The following is a 21,989-nucleotide window of genomic DNA, read 5'->3' on the forward strand; positions in this document are numbered from 1 at the left end:
GCCCTGTGTTCAGCTAGCCTGTCCATAGCTTCTCCCTGCCAACAGATCCCACTCAGGTTATACCTAAGGCCTTCCATTTTTTCCACTCTCTGTCAGCCTTTGAATCTGCCAAACCATATGTGATAATGGCTGACTTCCTTGCTATAACAAACTCTGAGTAAGTAGCCTTTTCTTCCTCTCATCTGGTTGCTCTTCATTTATTCCCATAATAGACTCTCTGTAGTAGAGAGCCCTACGGCAGAGTTAGAGTTTATTTGCTACTTTTAGCTATATATCCATTTAACCAGGATCTGAGATAGTGAATGGATGGCTTACTATATTTTTAGCGAATATATAGAAGTGTATGTATGAGAGAAAGAAAGAAATAGAAAAGAAGAAATAGAATGAGCAGGATAGTTGGGAGTGGAAGATTGGTCATATTCCTTCATTCATTCAACTCATTTATATTGAGCACCCGCAGTGTGTCAGGCACCATTTAAGGCCTTTCTGATGCACAGGACAAACCAGAGATCTTTGTCCTCACAGAGTTTACATGACAGGAAGGAAACAGACAAGAAACAATAAATTTAATACATAAGTAAATTTTAGAGCATCCTAGAAGAAGGTAAGTGTTATTTTAAAAACAAAATGAAAGAGAATGTCAGGGGTCTGGGTGGAGAGCAAATTAAATTGGTGGTCAGGGAAGGTCACATTATGAAGGTGATGGTTAAACAAAAACCTGAAGAATATAAAGAGTGAAATAAGCAGATATATCTGGCAGGAAACTGTTTTAGGCCGAAAAGAATTAAAACAAAGGCCTAAAGGTAGAAAGGTGCCAGGTGTGTTCAAATAATAACAGAGGTGAATGTGGCAGAGTTGAGCTAGTGAAGGGGAGGAGGGGAGGAGACAAGACCAAGAGGTGGTGGGGTTCACATGACGGAGACGGAGAGAATGCTCTTTGACCATTTTATGGATGTTTGCTTTTTATCTGAATGAAGTGGGGCCTTGCTGTAGGGTTCTGATTAGACAAGTGGCTTTGAGATGGGAAGGGGGCAGGGCACAGCAATTCAAGGAATGCTACGGCAGTTAACATCAGAATGGTTTAAGATTCAACCCCCAGTAGGCCTTGAGGCTCAAGTTGATGGGAGATTTAACTTCTAGCAGAGCTTGAGCTTCATTATACGCTCATTGTAATATAAGCATGGTGAATAACATGCCCACAGGCACCATGACAGTCCCAAGGCTAGCCACAAAAGGTCGAAGAGTGGGAAATGGCCAACTTCTTGGAAATCCCAGCCCCTTCCCCAGACTAGTTAGGCTGTTCCTTCCACTTATTAGCATATGAAGCCCTGGGCCCATAAAAACTGGCAACGTGGCCTACATTTTGTCTATGGAATGTGTACCTACTTTTAATCTGATCACCCAACCCCTACACCTTGTGGCCTTTCTGTTGCCTTTCAATGTATTTCTCTGAATAAATCTACCTTTACTCAACTGTGGCTCGCTCTTGAATTCTTTCCTGTGCAAAGCCAAGGACCCACACTTGGCGGGGCATGTCCCTGGGGCTCAACCGAAGCCTGGGACACAGCCCTTCTCATGCCCCACATCTGTTTTCCTGCAGATTTTCAATAATCCTCTGCAGCTGCATTGAAAATAGACTAGAGGGGGGAAGATTGGCTTTAGAGTACAGTTTTGTGTTTTCATACAACTATTAGTGTGTTCAATATACAGACATTCAAGTAGTGGCTAGAAATATAACTAGAAAACTCTGGGAACATCAGTTCCTCTTTACCTTCTCCCAGTTCCATTCATCTAGAGATCAGGCCAAGCCAAGCTTCCCTTCTCTCTAACCTGGACCACTGTAGGAATTTAGTAGGCCTTGAAAAATATGGCCTCATATAAACTTCTATTGAAATAAAAATTCCAATAATATCCCTTAAATTCAAAGTCCAATCTACAGATCAAATGGTGCCCACATCCATTCTACAATTTTCAGTCTACATGACAGTTATATCCAGCATCCCCCGCCATAAATAATTGAGTCACATGCATTGGAAACAGTAAGAGTCATTAGGGGAAATTAAAATGCATGCATTCTAATGCAATTGTAATAACTTCTAACTTGTAAGAGGGGAAAATCAGAACTGAACTAAACTTTATTTATTTTTTTTTGTCTCTTAAGTCTCTTTTAATTGATTAAAGTTCCTCTTCCCTTGCTTTAACATTAATCTTGAGCTCCAAGAAATTTGCTCCCTCAGACCCTTGCCCGTGGTCTCTGCCAGAAAACCCCTGTAGTTTCATGTTAAAGTGTTGCTTAAAAGCAAGATATTGGACCAACACCAGTAGAAAAACAAACACACATGTACAGAAAGCTGACTTATGCCATAAATGAAAACAGAAAATGTGTGGTTCAGAGGAATTTATTACCTGAAAATGCAATCTGTTTTCTAACTAATCTCATGAAAAGACAAATTTGAGATGGAGAAATGTAAAATGTCTTATATTTTGGCATCAAGATGCTATTCTGCCTCTTTGTATTTTCATTGAAAGAAAAATGTAGGAATCCAGAAAGAATGCATGTCCAGTTAACCTGGTAATGGCCCATTGGCAAGACATTTCTTTCCAACCATAAATATATTCTGATGGTTGAGAGATATTCCAAGAGTATAACCTATTTTGATATTCAAATTAAATAAACAGAGATCCATCTTCAATCCTTTTTCTGACTCTAGTTTATCATCATGCTGGCAGAATATAAATTTTCCATTATTATTTGTGTTCAACGTATTAAACAGCACTAAAATTATTTACTTAAATTTCAAATGCTCATAAGTTTCAACTAAACACTATCAAAAAGTAAAATAGATGTTATAAATAACCCTCCACCCATTAAACTCATGCAATACGTAAGTGAAAATCTATTAAACTCCAAGGGACTAAAGCCTGTGTTGAAATGATTGCTTAAAATAGTTAAATTCTTACATAGCGTTTGCAAATCTTATTTTTTTCTGTCTTTGTTTGTATTAAATACATAAATGGGAAGTCTTAAGGCATCATTCAGAGAATCTAGAATTATTTCCCATTACATATTGGAGAATGCATCTATTTTTCTTTCCTTTTTATTAACATGTTACTAAGCATGGGGGCACATGGCCCCCAGAATAAAATTTGTAAACTCACTTTGCAGTCAGGTATGGTCGTGTAACTAATTTTGCACCAGTCTTTTAAATCACTGATTTGGGTGTCTCCGTCTACGAGTAGAAACACATCACTATTAACACATTATGGACACATCTTATGTAGCTGAGAGTAGAGATATAAGAATAAGTATGGCAAAGTGTAGAACACGTGGACTGTAGCATCAGTGAACCCGAGTTCAAGTCCTATTTTGGTCACGTTCAATAGCTATTTCCTTATTACAGATCAGTTACCTTTCAAAATTTTGGTTTTCTCATCTGTGAAAAATGATGATAGTAAAAGTGATTTCATAGTTTTGATGGGGATGAAAGTGTCTTATGAGGTTAATCAAACTATATAAATTCATTACTATAGTTATATGCCTATGTTGAATATATAAATCAACAACTAAATTAAAGCATGAATCCTCTTCTTTTATGTTAAGTCTATACTGAAAGTATATGTCTTATTGATGGTCTAAAACTGATAGTCTTTTGGGGGGTTGTTTTTGTTTGTTACTAATTGATAGGTGATAAAGATACAAAAAACTAGTATGGTTCTCCTTTTAGTGTGTAACCAAAAGATAACTAGAAACACACGTATGCGCTCAGAGTTTTACAGTACAAATGGGAGGCTGTGGAAGAAACTTGACTGTGTCAAGTATGTGGGGAGATTGTTTTGTGCTGCCTCATTTACTGTTATAAGCAACCTACTTGAAAGTACGACCCATACATCTGAGCTTTGATGTATACAACATTTCTGGAGAGTATCAGATTGAGGTAAGATTCATTTAGCCAGGAAAACAGGATCTAATTAAAATCAAGGGAGCCTCCCTTAGTCCCTAGGATCCTTAGAGTCCCCATTGTCAGTCACTGTCTCATGCAGATGCAAGGTCTCTCCACATCTGGAAAGTTGGTACTTGCCACTGTGTTGTTCTTTCACCCTGCTATGGGCTTATACCACTACTATGAAAGAACGTATGTAATAAATTGAGTGCTTCTGTTTAGGGAAACATTTATTCTGAACTTGTTTAGGTTTTGAAACAAGCACAGCATCAAAAAGGTCTTGTCTTCCTGGATGAGAATGGGGATAAGAATCAGTGTCCAACTAATCCTGAATAGCATGTCTCCTTCCAATGCCAGCCTACCTTCCCCAGGATGTATGCATATTCTTACGGGCATATGTTTGTGCAAGTATTTGTTTGTGAAGTCTGTGTATACATTACCTTAAGGACATGTCAACATATGTCACTGTCCTCTATGATCATTAATAAAAACATTTTCATCTAATCTCATTTCCTTCCTATATACACACATAATCTATTTTGATGGATCCTAGTAGTTGAGTTTCAATAAAAAGCATAATTTTCTAGGTTAGATCACACATACAAACAAATCAATAAATCGTCTCTCAATCCTCTATGAAAATGGAGGTACATATGATACAAAAATTCAGAAGTAATTTCTCTTTAGGTTTGAAATCCATTTTCTTTATTTAATGTGCTAGTGTACCTTTTTTAAAGACTGTCATGATACTTCATTTCAAATTTATTACAAAAAAGTAATTATGAAGCTCTAACTCAGAAGAATCTCAGGATTCATCTTACCTCTTACTCTTTACTGGAGCTCAAGTGCCACATTCTGACATTGAGACACAGACCAGGTCCCTTGACAACATGTAACATCTTGTTGTGGGGAGGAGTGTAGCAAAAAAACACATATGAAATCAATGTGGTCACAGTGCTCATCACTCTCAACTCCTGAGGCAGATAGTGGTGCAGGCATGAGTGGGGAATAGAGCATCAAGCAGGGAAAGATATATGACAGTTTCATGAACTCTATCCCTTTACATAGGTCAGTTATTTAGGATTCTTGGACTAGTCAACAAAGAAGTCCTCCTGCTGACCCAAGACTAGAAAAATGCCCTTAGATCAAAAGGTAAAAATAGAAAGGGTATATGTATTATCATTCCTCATAAAGATATACACGTATATATACATGCTATATATACTATCCCTTTGTAAATTTATTATGTTTGGAGTTTCACATTTTGCAGTTTGGATTATAGAATGTCAATAAAGTTAATTAAACATTCCATTAACCATAGAACTGAAAGGGACTTGAAGGAATCATCTGTTGACATTTAAATATCTCCTGGGAAAAGTGGAAAGCAAGATTTGCATCCAGCAAGGCCACCTGGTTAATCCAGCAGTTTTTATAACTTGGCAAATTGTTCTTGTGCAATAGTACATTTTTATGAAATTAGGTGGATATTGTCAATGTTATAATCAACCTTTTTTCTTGTCTCCCTTGCATTGGAGTAGCTCCATTGTAACAGATGTTTCCCTCTTTAGTGTTGAGGTAAAACTGTATGTATCTTGACACAGGCAGGCAGCACTTGGCTCTGAAACATTAAGTCTTCCATCAGGTTATTCCTCAGTTTCAGTCACTGGCTTAAATAGGACTGTTTCTTCCAAGCTCAACAACATGGTATCCAAACACTATTTCTCCATTAGTCACCTGGTTCCACATTCCAAAATGCAATTCAGACTTGGAAACAAGTGTGTAGCCATGACCTTTTAGGTCTAACATGGTCTGGTGGAAAGAGTATTGGAAGAGTGTTAGTCTCACCAACTTTCTAGGTGACCTTTGACAAATTACTTGACCCCAATGTGCTTCACTTTCCTTTCTACACAGGGAACATGGAGGCAATGATATATAGCTTCCTGATCTACCTTACAGGATTTTGTAGTTAACATGAAGTGACTGTTTACGTTCTTATTTGATGTGTTGATGCTGAAATATCCTCCCTTTCTGTTGCGGTAGAAACACATTGCCACATTTATAAGAAAAAAATTTTGAAAAAGAATTTAGTAGAAACACAGTACACTCCACTTTCACTCTCTACAACATATTTATTCCATCAAATGATGATGCCTGGTATGTTTAAAAATGGTAAAAGAACAAGATTCAGAATTCAGACCTGGACTGAAGTTCTGACGCAGCTACTTCAAAGGCCTCTGCCTCATTTCCAGGGACCTTGTCATGCCTGGCTCATACGTCTAACCTCACGAATGCCGTTCCACCTTATACTTAGCCCAGCCCAGTGTAAGAGAGAATCTTGGCTGAGGTGTGGAACATTCTAACAGCCGAAGGCTGTCTTACTCCCCAAATCCAGTGGCTTTTAAATATCTGATGGGCTCCCATATTATTCAGTTTGTCTACCTCCTTACGAATAAGATCCATAAAATAAGATGAATTGTTAGGATAGCTAGGGTATGTGTGTTATTTTATTTATTGTATTTATTTTATTTTATTTTTTTCAACTATCAGGCAAACAAGTTTTATTTTCACCTTGCAAGCTTGCACACTCATAAAACATGTAGTTTTGTAAAAAGTTTAAGCTTATATAAAGTTTATAAATAATCCTGCAAACATACATAGCAGATAATCAAGTAAATGTGTAATAACTTTGAACTACATCACATAATTAATCACATAATTTCTTTATAACTCATGGGCTTGGTCATAGGTGTACTTAACTCTGTGTAAAGTTTGGGTTTCATTATTTTAGTGTCACATTTCCAACGTTCATACATTTTCAAACTTATCAGGCAGAATTGCATTCAAGCTAGCGATGGAGAACTTAGTAAAAGCCGACTCTCCAGAGCCACTATTCTAGGAGTCCCCAAACTTTATAGGGTATGTGTTTTAAGTCATAGCTCTACAAACCCTGTATTCCTTCTGAATGAGTAGTACCATTCCCATTCAGGTCTGGAGTTCTGATCAAAACTCAACCCTAGCATAGCTTCTAGAATACGGTAGGTGACCACCCTTTGTGAGTGATAATAAGACTGTACTCTGCTTTTCTTTTCTCCGTCCTCCTCCCTAAGACTGATTCTTTTCCCTTATAAATTGCAGTCTGTGTTCCTAACTTACAGGATGCGTCCTTTAAAAGACAAGCATCCGTTAATCTGACAACTGTTCCTAAATTCCCCAAAGTTGTTCTCCAAATTCCAAATGGAAATATTTGGATCTGATCATTTTCAGAGTCCTAGTTAAGACTTTCGGGTCATCTGGACACCAATTGCCTCATCACTGGAAACTCTGAAGTAAAAATTTAAAGCCAGATCAATCCACTTATCTCTCTTCATTTTGATTTGTGAATCTCCTCAAAAACAGAAACTTCTCCCAGGCATTCAGAAGCATGTATTGATCATCCACTGTGTGTCAAGCATAGTGTCTTGGTCGAATTATAACATTTATTTAATATTTGCTATGTGTTAGGATTGTTCTCACTGTTTCTTTCATCCTCACAACAACCTAATGAGTAGGTAGTATTCCAATTTCCATTTTACATATGGGAACTGATACACAGGGAAGCTAAATTATTTGCCCAGTTTACATATTTAGTTAGTGGCAAAGGCTAGGATTTGAAAGTAGGCAGGCTGATTCCAGAACGCATGCTCTTAAGTGTTATGCTGTTCTGAAACCAAGAGGAGATTATATATTGCTTCTTGGAAGAGGTGATGTTTGAGGTGGATTTCAAAAGTAGAATGACCCAGGCAGTGAACTAAGGAAAGAGCATTCCCAAAAGACAAGACCATGTGCAGTGATGTAGGAATGTGAGAGTATATAATTGGTTTGGGCAGTACGAGAAGTTTACCATAGAACAAAGGTGTGACTTGAAGGAGCAGTGACAGGTAACTGTAGAAAGATGGGAAGGAGCAAGAAGAGTCATGTCTAAAGTCTGAGCTGTTTGGGTTTTATCATGATGTCAATGAGGAAAGATTAATGTAAAGCCAAGGAGTAGCATAGACAGTACCACCCTTAGACACAGGAAAGAGGGACCCCTGATTTGGAGCCACACATATCACAAACATGCACACAAGTTTTATTTTAAACGACACATGGTCGAGTGGTCAACTTGTCTGAGTTTGTCCTGAGACTTTCTCAGTTTAACACTGAAAATCCCGTAGCCCAGGAAAGCTCCTCAGTCCCAGGCAAAGCAGAAAGGGTGGTCGCCTCTGTTACTTATAATCTAGCCTAAACATCTGCTCTTGGGACTAAACCCGTTCAGGTTCCAAACACTTCTCCATAAATTTTTTTTCACACAGTCTCGAAACAAAAGGTGACTACATCTAAAAGCCATGGAGGATTGTAGGTTGTGACACTAGGGATATTGCCAGTAGACACTACTTTGAAGTCTGGGCAGAATTTGTAGTACAGAAATAGTTAAGTAAGCAAAAAGGCACTTTTTTTTAACTTGTCAAATCTTTCCCTTCAGATACCGTAAATATAATGGATACTTGAAATTATTTTATTGCTTTTCAGCTGTGCCAAGCACCCATTTTCTTGCTTCTTATTGTATCTCAACTCAAGGTATGGAGGCACTCACAAAATAATATGGTACATGCAGTAGTTCCATGTGGCAACTGAGAGGATTTTGCTTTATTAAGCAATTTATAGCTCTAAAAATTATGTAGGAAGTAAGCATGACACACCATAAAAGAGGTAGACATGTGTTACTGAGGCTTTATATTAATAAGTGGATTCAGATACTGCTTTAAGAGAAGACTAAAAATGTGATATGATTAATATTGATTTATATAAAAAATTTAAATTTTTTGTAATATTTACTGCAGTAATAATAATAATCTATCATGTGTAGCCCCACTTCAGAGTTTGAATATTATACGTAAAATTCATTGTTCATCTCTGATTTAAGTGTTCCTGGAAGAATTTTATTGACAGCTCCAATTGCTACTGTACCAGCAGAGAAAAGTTTCTCCAAATTGCCGCTAGTAAAAAGCTATTTAAGAGCTACAGCAATTTAAGGAAATCTTTCTAATTTGGTATTACTATCAATAAAACCTAAAATATAAGAAAATTTTCATAATATTATAATTTATGATTTTTCTAAAATAAACTCAAACATAAAATATATTGAAAATATAAAATAATTTTGTATACCTTTATTTTGTTACATATGCAAATATTATCATCCCAACAGAAAATCTTGGCATGGATAGTAATAAATGATTCATTCAGTTATTGATAATCTGCCAAACATTGGTTATATACAGTGTAGCTTGGCATTACATTGTGATTTTATTATAAAGGTATGTTTTTAAGATTACTCCTATTAATAAATTATAATAGCTTTCATATTTGGAGCCCTTGTGATATATTCAGCATTTTGGTATTATTTACACTTATTATCTCATTAAATCCTCCTAGCATCTTTAGACATAAGTATTATAATATCTCTACTTCCACACATGGAGCAAATTACACTTAAATGCCAAGCATTAAGTCATGGAGGTGGAATTCAAACCTAGTCTGTCTGACTTGAAAGGAATGTTTTTAATATATACTATTCTCTTAATACTAATGAAGAATACTTTGTGCTGCATAACAATAAGAAGAATTATTACAGCTCTTTGTTATTGTCAGATTTCAAATGCAGTGCCCTTAGCTCTCTGGCTTAAATGAAACCATTTATTGCAAAAGTGGAAAGATATTGTAAAACCTAGGGCAATCATTATTTCCAACAACATCTTTTAGGGATATCCGTCTTACCCCTAAATGATTATGATTTCATGCAACAGATAAATATGGAGTCACACACTGTGTGACTACAGGTCCCAGGTGACCCAAAACAGTTTGATTTGTGCTATTTCCATGACATAATTCCTCCAAAGCTTCCTGGTTCGGACAATGAATTATATGAACACCCTGCTTTAATGTTTCTCACTAAACCTGGAGTGGCTGGATCCTACCACAGCTCCCACCAGTGACAGACTTTACCTGCACTCCCATAGAGAGTACAGTCTCAAAATCAGTAGAGTATGTGTCCTCTGAATATGATGATACATTTATAGAATGCTTCCTGTATTCTTCAACCCTTCTAATAGGTACTTAGGCTAATTTTAACTGAAAAAATGGTGGAACCATAAAATATAAAGAATAGTAATTCAACCTATATTATTATATAGATCTGATTTAAATATGTCTTCATCATACCCAATGTCATTACAGTTCATTTTTACTATGTAGTTAATATGGGGTGGCCTATGGTAATCTACCCCAATGATACATTTTCTAAAACAAAGTGTTGTCTTTTTAAAATTTTCACCCTCAGAAAATTACTCTTTGACTTATTTTTACACTGAATTTTGAACTTTCCCTTGATACTGTTCTCTGTATAATGAATATTGTAATTTCTCTGCCTAAGGCAATACAATTCTAATCTTGTAACCCTTGAAGTTTTATCATGTCACATTAAAGATACTGTTACCTTTTCTTCTTATCCTTTTCATACATTTTAAAATACGATATTGATGTAAGGTTTTTAAAAGTGTAACAGAATAACAGCAATGAAACGTATAAAGAGTTTGAATTTGGCTTATTTTTTGAAGACTTCACAGTCAAAAAGAGCTTAATTATTCAAGTTTAAAAAGACTAAATTAGAATGATGGTTTATGGCAACAGGAGGAATTAGATCAAGTCCCTTTAACAACACTGTTTTATTCCAAGCAGGAAACAACAGCAAGTAAGTTAAGAGCAATTGCTTAGATAAAGTAACTCAAAACTACTGAAATACAGATAAATTTATAAGAAAGAGTTAAATGGTATTTACTAATGTAATAAGTCACACTTGTATGGATTTTTGAAAACAAGTGTCTTCTTTTTGAGTTTAATACACAGAACTTCACAGTAGAGGGCTCCACAAGACTGAAGGATGTTACATTCCACAGAATTGTGAAGGTTCCACTTGAGAAGCCATTTTATGATTATACCCAACATAGTAAATAATATTTTGAAACTCCACCCATAGCATTTTCCACACACCCCCTACAGTAGATTGAGACTTTAAAAACAAACAAAAAACCAGTGGTCCCAAACTGATTACAGTGGGTTCCTTAGTTTGATGTTAACACTCTAAAGTATATGTCAATTATTAGCCAGCTACTCAAGATTCTTGTCTGATGATATAAAACCATGTCCTGTCTGAGCTGCAGGAGGCATATGGACAAAAAAAGCTGTTTCCTTGGGAACAGTTATGTGAAATCTCTTGGAACATCTCCTCCCCAGGGGTTAATTTGTTTCAGATGGGGAAGTGATTACTTATGAGCCATAGAGGCAGAGAGAGAGAGAGAGAGAGAGAGAGAGAGTGAGAGAGAGAGTGAGAGAGGAAAGAGAGAGGAGCTCATAGGTTTTTTGCTATTATCACTTAATTTTTTCAAAAATGTAGAGTAGATGGCAGCAGCAAGAGTAAATATGAATGACATTGTCACTATGCAAGATTATAACTCTGCCATAGTTTTTACTTGTACGTAGAAGAAACAAAGCGGGGGTGCAAAGGGAAAATTTCCTAATTGAACCAAAGCAGTCCAGAGTGTGCTGTGGGCCCTTCCCCATTTCCCAATTTGCTGGAAATTTTCCAATGCTGTGCTTCACTTAAGGCTGATCATTATGAAGTTCATATGTTTACCACTTAGATAGAATTACCCATAAAAGGTAATGATCTGTCATTTAATAAAAATGGAACTTCTGACTCATTGATTTAACATTTTTTCCCCAGTTGTAGTGAGGCACTAATCTTGCTAAATCTACTCTTTCATGTGAGTCCTTGTCTTCTTTGTTTCTTCCAATGCTGATCCATTAAGAAGTGTATTGTGTTCAGCCCTACAGAAGCTTCCTCAATTTTGAACACATGGTAGTAGGTTTTAGTAGAGCTCTGTTAGTTGGTTGGTTAACTTGACATTGCTGACCATGGTTGAGTTGTGGTTTGGAAGTGAATAAAGAAGAAGTGAATAAAGCAAATCACTCAGTCCATCTGTGGAAAAAACTTAAGAACTATTCTCTGGTATCACTTTTCTAAAGAACCAGGTTAACCAGACAACAGAGATCAAAACACAAATTAAGAGGATTCAGCAAAACCAAAGCATAGTAAACAGTTTTAGTACATGTTTCTTAAGAGCAGTGATTTTGACAATTACATTTAACAGCGCTTCTAAGCTCATATTGTAATATAAGAAAGTGTAAATTAACCTAGAATAATTCAAATTAAAATCAAAGCCAGATATCTCCACTATAAGCTCATGAGAAAAGCAAAGCTCTATTTGGATAGATGGCATTGATAATATTATCTCATCTTTTCCCATAGATTTTTAGAAATGTGAATTTACATTTTCTATAACTCTGTCAATTCACAAAGGAAAATGACTAGTTTAATAAAGCTCTTTCCTTGCTATTCATATATGCTATTCATATATTCATATATATGGTCATCTGAGAGTCTTAAAGAATTCCATAAAAATGAAAGAAATATTAATTATTAGGGGTATTGAGTAACATCATTCAGATATTCTCAATCTTATGTCTTCAAGTTCTTATTAGGTATTCTAAACCAATAAACACAAACTATTATAGATAAATTATTGTTAGTTACACTAAATATCAATTAGTTCTACTTATTCAAACAATTATAATAATATTATTATTAAGGAGGTGTTATATTTTGTTTATGAGAGTAGTGGAATTTTTAAACATCACCAAATTTCATAGAAAAGCTACTTGGTTATCACAAATATATAGATGCACTGACCTTCATAAAAGAAAGACATATATTCCAAAAAGCACAATTCTACTTGGCCTCTTTTCCCAAGAATATAATCTAGAATAGCATAAGCACGTGTTTATGTATCATCCAGGCAACAATAATGTTGAGGTACATTTAAGTAAATAGCGTATCTATGCTGTTGCATTAGATGAGCTTGGGCTTCTAAAAAATAAAACAAACAAACCACAGATTGGGTAGCTTAAACAACCAACATTTATTTCTGACAATCCTGGGGCTGGGAGGTCCAAGATCAAGGTTTAGGCAGATTCCGTACCTGGTGAGGGCCGTGTTCCTGGCTGGGTCATCATGTGGCAGAGAGAAAGAGAGAACCCTTCCTTCCTGGTCTCTTCCTCTTTTTTCAAAGGCACTAATCCCATTCAGGGGGCTCCACTCTTGTCACCTCATCTAAACCTAGTTATCCCCCAAAACGTTCCACCTTCAAATGCCATCACACTGAGGATTAGGAGTTCCGCATCTGAACTCAAGGTAGCGTAGGGGACACAGGCATTCAGTCTTCAGCGGTTTCTTAGTGTCTCATCCCTTCCTTTCAAGACAGATAAAAATCAAAGTCATAATCCTGGGTAGGTACTTTCTGAAAAAGCACTCTATACCATAACCCTAACAAGATATTCCCTTTTTTTCAGAGTTATCTTTTAAATGAGAGGTGAAATTTTATGTAAAGTTTCATTAGAAAAAAGTGCCACTGTGCTGCATAATACAAATATGGAATCCATCATAAAAAGAAATAGTCTTCCAAAATATAAGACCAGAAGATATTTCTCTTCCTTCTTATAGGTTTCTGTGGTGTCTCTGAAAATTAAGGTATGTTTCTGGGTTTTGTGTATAGATATGTGTGTGTATGAGAAAAAGAGAGAATTAATAGTGATATGCATAGACTTTTTTTTTAAGACAACAGAATGCAGTAATCCAATCATAAAGGACAGTCAGATGTGCTTTGAACATAATGATACCCCACATAACTGTTCATTTATTCAACAATATTTACTATTTACTTGTGCTACATATTTTAAATATTTGGATATATCACTAAACAGATAAACATCCCAGATTTTGTTTTGCTTATATACCGATGGGAAGATCATATCTAGTATTACACTTGGAGTGCTACCATCACACCTCAATTGTCCACATGTGCTAAGAATGTCAGTAACAAACCTAGAAGTTCCTAAATTTGCAGTGCTAAAGGCCACCCCAGTTTGGCCTGCTCAGGTCAGCCCTCCATCTCTGACTACCCCCCTACCTCACTACAACCACCCCTGTCATACAGCTCTTGACTCGGTAGGTCACATGTGTAGAAATGTACTGCTGAACATTCCTGTGTCCTGTGGACCGCCTGGTGTGGAGTGTGAGACAAGACAGTTGAACCAAGACTGAGGCCGAATCCCATAAGTGGGAGGTGGCATCATCATGGAACCAAGGGAAACATGAATTACAGGCCAAAACCAGCAATGAGTGAAGTAAGCAGTGGAGTAGGAAATGCTGACCACTCAGGGGAGCGGCTATCAAGTGGATAATGCCAAAGTGGATTTAAAGCAAACCTCTGTCTTTTTTCCCCACAAATACACTGCCTTAAGGTGGCTCTTATATGGTAGTAAGGCCTGGTGTTTTATTTGCTACAGCTAGTCCCATGCCCTTCTTCACAAGTGAAAGTACAATTAAGCATTCCCTTTTAGGGAAGTATCATAATTCTGTTAGACTTGAAGTGACCTCTTAAAATGTAGGTAAGAATGATAATTATCTTACTGTTATGCCCTCAATATCTAGAATGATGCTTTGCATACAAAAGTTGGGAGATATAGATTTGCTAAGTGAGTGAATAAATCCACAGCTGACGTTTTATCTATTTACCACAAAGAAGGACCCTTAAAAATCTACATAATTGTCTTGCAAAGATACTTCCTTTTTAAAAACGCCGTATAGCAAGTAACTTAGTTCGGTTACTTAGGTTCATTTATAATTGGTTTGTTTTGGAAAGCGAAATAAAACCTAAGTATAATCCACATGTAAATTCTATATCAAAGTGTAGGTGTTATGTGGCAGCTTTTGTGAATTTTCTTTCTGAGTGGCTGAGAAGTAAGTTTGATAACACTATGTCTAGCCTAAAATACTGGCTTTTGATCTTCTGTTTGTACAAGGGCACATTTCCACCTGTATGCATACCGACCGCTTTCTTCTGCTGATGTCCTGTTTTCTCTGGGCCTCTACACGTTGTCACTTAGGTCCCGAATGGGGGCCTTTCCCAGTTTTGGCTAGACTTTTTATTACTTTGATCATTTCACACATCTTTAAATATAAGTCACATGCAAATTGTATCCTAAAATGTTCACCAGTAGCTTTTACTTGTCACCACAATGTTTTATTGCTATCTTACCTTGGAAGGTCAAAAAACAAGACTTGTGTTTTCCATCCCTAATCACGCTTCTCCTCTTGAATTCAGTATTTCTCATACTGCTTTACTATTTCCCCGTATTCCAAGACTGAATTCTTTCTTTCTTTCCTTCTTTCTTTCTTCCTTCCTCCCTCCCTTCCTTCCTCCCTCCCTTCCTTCCTTTCTTTCTTCCTTTCTTTTTCTTTCTTTCCTTCTTTCCTTCTTTCTTTCTTTCTTTCTTTCTTTCTTTCTTTCTTTCTTTCTTTCTTTCTTTCTTTCTTTCTTTCTTTCTCTTTCTTTTTTCTTTCTTTCCTTTCTTTCTTTCCTTCCTTCCTTCCTTCTTTCTTTCTTTCTTTCTTTCTTTCTTTCTTTCTTTCTTTCTTTCTTTCTTTCTTTCTTTCTCTTTCTTTCTTAACTTTTTTTATTGATTTATAATCATTTTACAATATGTGTCAAATTCCAGTGTAGAGCACAATTTTTCAGTTGTACATGAACCTGTGTATATTCATTGTCACATTTTTTCTGTGAGCTACCATAAGATCTTGTATATATTTCCCTGTGCTATACAGTATAATCTTGTTTATCTATTCTACAATTTTGAAATCCCAGTCTATCTCTTCCCAACCCCCCCACCCCCTTGGCAACCACAAGTTTATATTCTATGTCTGTGAGTCTATTTCTGTTTTGTATTTATGCTTTTTTTTTTTTTTTTTTTTTTAGATTCCACATATGAGCAATCTCATATGGCATTTTTCTTTCTCTTTCTGGCTTACTTCACTTAGAATGACATTCTCCAGGAGCATCCATGTTGCTGCAAATGGCGTTATGTTGTCGGTTTTTATGGATGAGTAGTATTCCATCGTATAAATATACCACATCTTTATCCAGTCATCTGTTGATGGACATTTAGGTTTTTTCCATGTCTTGGCTATTGTAAATAATGCTGCTATGAACATTGGGGTGCAGGTGTCATCCTGAAGTAGGGTTCCTTTTGGATATATGCCCAGGATTGGGATTCCTGGGTCATATGGTAAGGCTATTCCTAGTCTTTTGAGGAATCTCCATACTGTTTCTCATGGTGGCGGCACCAAACTGTATTCCCACCAGCAGTGTAGGAGGGTTCCCTTTTCTCCACAGCCTCTCCAGCATTTGTCATTTGTGGACTTTTGAATGATTGCCATTCTGACTGGTGTGAGGTGATACCTCATTGTAGTTTTAATTTGCATTTCTCTGATAATTAGTGATATTGAGCATTTTTTCATGTACCTATTGGTCATTTGTATGTCTTCCTTGGAGAATTGCTTGTTTAGGTCTTCTGCCCATTTTTGGATTGGGTTGTTTGTTTTTTTCTTATTGAGTCATATGAGCTGCTTATATATTCTGGAGATCAAGCCTTTGTCGGTTTCTTCTGCAAAACTTTTTTCCCATTCTGTAGGTTGTCTTTTTGTTTTACTTATTGTTTTCTTTGCTGTGCAGAAGCTTGCAGGTTTCATTAGGTCCCATTTGTTTATTCTTGCTTTTATTTCTTCTAGGAGAAAATTTTTGAGATGTATGTCACATAATGTTTTGCCTATATTTTACTCTAGGAGGTTTATTGTATCTTGCCAAGACTGAATTCTTAAAGACATCTTTTCTCTTTCCTCAAGACTCTCAAATAAAGGCAGCTGCTAAAAAATTTTTTTTTAATTCTGTTCATTTTCTTTGCCTTAATCTTTCACATCTTTATTCCATCCCACTTACTCATTATTTTTCTCCTGTACTATTATCTCTATGTAATTATCAGACAGTTTATAAGTCTTTTTCTTTCAATTCATCTTATACATTACAGTCAACAAAACTTACTAAAGAACTTCTTTGCTTACTTCACGTACCTAATTCAACTAAATAAAATATAAATCCTAAACTTGACTTTCCAGACCATCTATGTTAAGGCTTTAGTGTACCATTTTAAATGCTAACTCTACAAAATCTTCATGCACATTATACTCCAGAAAATTCAAATCACTGCTTTTCCTCGAACACACTGTGACATTTCCTAGCTCTATGCATTTCTTCTGCTATTCCTCCTCCTAGGAATGCACTTTAATCTCGCTTCTTCTACTTAAGTCCCTTTACCTGAAATTTTCTTCTCTTCCATGGCTCTCCTTGTAGTGATAGTTAATTATAGTTGTGTGACAAATTACTCCATAGCTTAGCAGATTAAGACAACTAAGATTTATTATCTCATAGTTTCTTCGCATCAGGAGTCTGGGTATAATTTAGCCCAGTGCCTCTGTCTCAGTGTCACTAAGCTGCAATCAAGGTGTCAGTCAGTTATCTCAGGGCTTGACTGGGAAGAGAATCCACTTCCAAACTCACTCGTGTGGTTGTTGGCAATATTCAATCCACTGTGGACTACTGACTGAGGTTATCACTGGCTTTTCATTACAGACAGTTCTTTGCTGCTGCATGGGGCAGCTCCCAATATAGAGGCTTCCTTCACTAGAGCAAGCAAGTGAGAGAGCAAAAGAGACCAAGAGAGACAGAAGCCAGTGTAATTTTGTAATGTAATCTCAGAAGTGACCTCCAGGCACCTTTGAATATTCTGTTCATTAGCAGAGAGCCTCTCAAAGGGAAAGGGTAACATAAGTATGTGAATATGAGGAGTCAGGGATCTCTGAGCATGATCTTAGATGCTGTCTGCCAACCATGCTCCTCAATTGCCATTCCTTTCTTGTATCTCACAGGAGATACAAACCTTTGTTTGTATCTGAATTCCTATACTAGTTGATTGGCTTTTTGTTTGTTTGTTTGTTTGCCACTGATCACTTTTCTCTTTTTATTAGAATCCTTTCATACATACTAACTATTGACTGTAATAAATTTAATTCTCAATATATTTCTATGTATGACCACATCTTACATGTAGCATTTTTGACTAAATATTGCTGAATGGTTTCTATTTCTGTCATAATGTCTCTTAACAGAAGAAACAGTTTCTTGGTAGCTTCTTATTCAGACTCTCACCTCTAGTATCATGAACACTCTAACCAGAAAAACCAGCATAAACTTGAAAAATACCCACAGGAAGAAAACTTATAAAATGATCCAACTTTTCTTTTCCCTTTCCGGATTCAAGGCATGCCATTGTGGTTTTTAACAGTGCAATACTTTTAAACAAACTTCTACAACAAAATATTCTTGAGATCAAGAAACAGTTCTAATGACACTTCATCTGTATTTACACCATTTTCCACAAAAAGCAGTTAGAAATTTCTGATTAACGCACGACCTTGGGATAAGTATACAATGTTTCTGTCTTCTGCCATTTAGATACAAGCTTTGTACACTGAAAAACTAACTTAAAACTCACACTAAAGAAGATTAGTTTATAAACTAACACCCATTTTATCTTATTGAAATCTTAATCTAGGCAATAATTTCACAAAACATAGTGTAACAATTTCATAAAACATAGTCTAACAATAAACTGATCTTAGCATCCTTACATCATAAAATGTGGGGAAAGGGAGTTAACCATTTTTTCCACACATTGCATTAGTCAATTAACACTCTATGTCATTTTTATAAATTCTGCTATAAAAATCTTTGTCTTTTTAAAAAATAGTTTACAAATACATTGTCTACATTAGATTATACTCTCTTACCAGAAATATTTGACTTTCTTCAAGAGAATCCAATACTGGCCAATCACAAATGAATGCCTGTTATAAGCATGTTAAATGGCAGTGATTTTTATTTTCTTCTTATAACACTGTCCTTTATTCATTTCTTTTAAAAATAATAAAATAACTGAATAGTCATGCATGCTAATTATGAATAGTTATGAATTATGCTAATTTTGTGAATATATTATATCCTTGTTAAATTTACTACTAGCATCAAAGAGTAGCACCATTGTATTCGATTTTAATCATTGATGACTTTCTCCCATTGTTGATTGGAAGGCCAAAGGAATTGTTGCTGTTGCTATAGAAACATTTAAAAAACAATATTGCCCCATGTGATACACAGAACCATCATAAATTAAATGCACCATCTGTTGCTGATTAAATGAAATAACCAGTTTAAAAGCACCACAAAACATATAGAAGCTTCAGAAAACATTTTTTACTACAAATATAAGAGCTATAAAATTTGATCCCAGAAAAAAAAAAAAAAAAAGAAAGAAAGGTGGAAACCACAAAGTCCTTGAATTCCCTCTGAGATTAAGTTAGAATCCAGATCTTCCTGAATTCAATTCATTTTGCATCAGATCTTTAGATGATCTGGTTTCCCAAAAGATATAAGTTTCGCTTTCATAATTCATTTCCAGTTTGGCCTGGAATAAGATAGCTTACCTCCACATTCCTGGCAAGCAACATTTCTTTGCTGGAAGAAAATTTCACCTCTTAACTGAATGTTTGGCTAGAGATCAGGAAAAAATAAGATCCAATTTCTTTTACACTTGACTTCCTTTTTCATATGACCCTTACACAGAATTGCCTTTATTCTTTGCTCTATCAGTTGTAATGTAATACATTATGCCAGTTCCTGTTGATCTAGCACCCTTAGGAATTCTTAAACATATTCCATATTAATGTATCATTTTGTTCATTGAAACCTACTAGCTTGAGAATTCATCTCAAACAAAGGTTATGAAATGTATCTTCTTTACTTCCTAAGAGGCCCAATGTACCAACTGCCTTTAAACTGGAATTTGATTTTCCAGGCTTCTAACCAGTGCCAATTGTTCCTTCTTTACAATTTTGCTGAGTCCTCAATTTTAGCCTCCTCTCTTTTTGCCTCCTGGGCATGCAAATTTTCCTCCTCCAGTTTTTAAATTGCTTTGTTTGCTTTGTTTACACAAGTTCACAAATCTACCAACTCTCCTTCCCTTCTCCCCTCCCCACTTCTTTGAGCAGCCTGGTCAACAAGGGAAGTCATGGAGGAAGGAGGTAAGAAACCTCTGGATTCTAAAGTGTGTTTGCATGAAGAGAGTGGTTATAAATGATCCAGTTTAATGTTAGGTCCTTGCTCTGCCAGTTGATGAATGAGAGAATTGAATTATCCGTGTAAAATGAATAAAAAGTTTACATTATGCCCGTCTTATGATTAAGTAAGAAAAACATACCGAGAAGAATGGTGTTTAATAAAATTTACCAGTTGTTGAAATGACACAAATACTTTTTGGTTGACAAGTAGAATACAAGAGCTCATATTACATGGGAGACCTTATGTTATTGCTTATCTCAGATATTTAACTGTCTATTCTATACTATATGTATGTATCCCCATCTATCCATCTATCTGTCTGTCTGTCTATCTATCTATTTATCTAACTGTCCATCCATCCATCCATGCATCCATCCTTTCTATCTATCTATCTATCTATCTATCTATCTATCTATCTATCTATCTATCTATCTATCTATCTATCTATCTATCAGCGAGGTCACAGTGCTCCACTACTAGTTTTATGTACCCTTATGGTGTCTAGTACAATATCTTAACATTGCAGGCTGTTAGATCCTTGTTTAGTTGGTTTGAAGTGAGTTTTAATTTTTAAAACAGAAGAATCTTTTGAAGATTCAATAGGAACAAAGGTCTATGAAGTGTTTCCATCTGAATGTTTGGAGTGAGAAGGAAAATAAAGAAATGGGTCTGTCAGGGTTTAGTCAGGAAAACAATGATTACACCAGCTAATTTAATGGAGAGAATCTAATGCAAGAAATCAGTTAAACCAGTACTGAAAGAATTACAAAGGCAAAAAACAAACAAAACTGAGATAACACAGAGATAATAAATTTCACTGGGCAGCCTTCACTGTAGGGCTGATGGAACAAAAGGGGACAATTGGTCATTAGACGCTAAGAGATTGAAGCAGGCTTCCCATGGGGCTGAGACCCAGCACCCAGGAGAGGTGCTGTCCAGTGATACTGGTACCTCAGGAACTCTGAACCTCCACCTCTGAGGACCTGAGCACCAGCTGGTTGGTGCTAGTATCTCTGATCTGGCTGTTTAAGATGCAAAACAAAAAAGCAAACAAAAACAGAAAGTGGAAGTTTCTAACAGAAAGTTAGTTACCACTGGAACTAACTGCGGCTGCCTGAGGAGGATGAAGGGTCCTCCCAGAGGTGACGGTGGCAGGAGCAGCAGGCACGCAGGAAGGAGCAAGCCCCTTCTCCTTCCGTCATCCTTCCAGCCTCTCCCCATTGGCAGAACCCACAAGGACAGCTTGCAAAGTAAAAATATAGTTTGCTGAGTGCCAACTTCAGAATCACAGAACAGAATGTGAAGGGAGGGCCATGAGACAGTGGGTTCATGACCAACACAAGAAAGTAGAGAATCAACGCAAGTGAGAGAATGTGCTACGTGGCAGGAGCAAACTGTCAGGTGTGTGGTGCTGGGGAGGCTGAGAGGGCACCTAGGAAACCCCAGAGGTTAGGACTTGCCCTTCGTAGAGCCTTGGCCACTGCTTCAGACTTCTGTCTCTAGATCATTGGTGTCACTGTTCTTGTCTAATGCCTTTGGTGCCTCCTCACTGGCTGTTGACTGAAATTCAACTGTTGTACCCTTGTGCACATTTCCCTTCATGACCTGGCTCTCTCCTTCCTTTCCAGTCTGATCTTCTTTCCCTTACAAGGGCACTAGCTCCAGTTACCTGAAACCATGGACAGTCCCCTGAACTTGACACATGGACGCATTAAACACATTATTCTCTACTTCCAGTGCACTTAAAACAGAACTGAATTGTCCCCTCCAGGTGAGCCCTGTCTGGGGAGCCCTGTCTTCCTTCCCACCCTGATCAAGGGTCTGCACCACTCGTTTTAACTTT

This window comes from Camelus bactrianus, chromosome 29, assembly GCF_048773025.1.
Source record: "Camelus bactrianus isolate YW-2024 breed Bactrian camel chromosome 29, ASM4877302v1, whole genome shotgun sequence".
Classification (NCBI taxonomy): Eukaryota; Metazoa; Chordata; class Mammalia; order Artiodactyla; family Camelidae; genus Camelus; species Camelus bactrianus.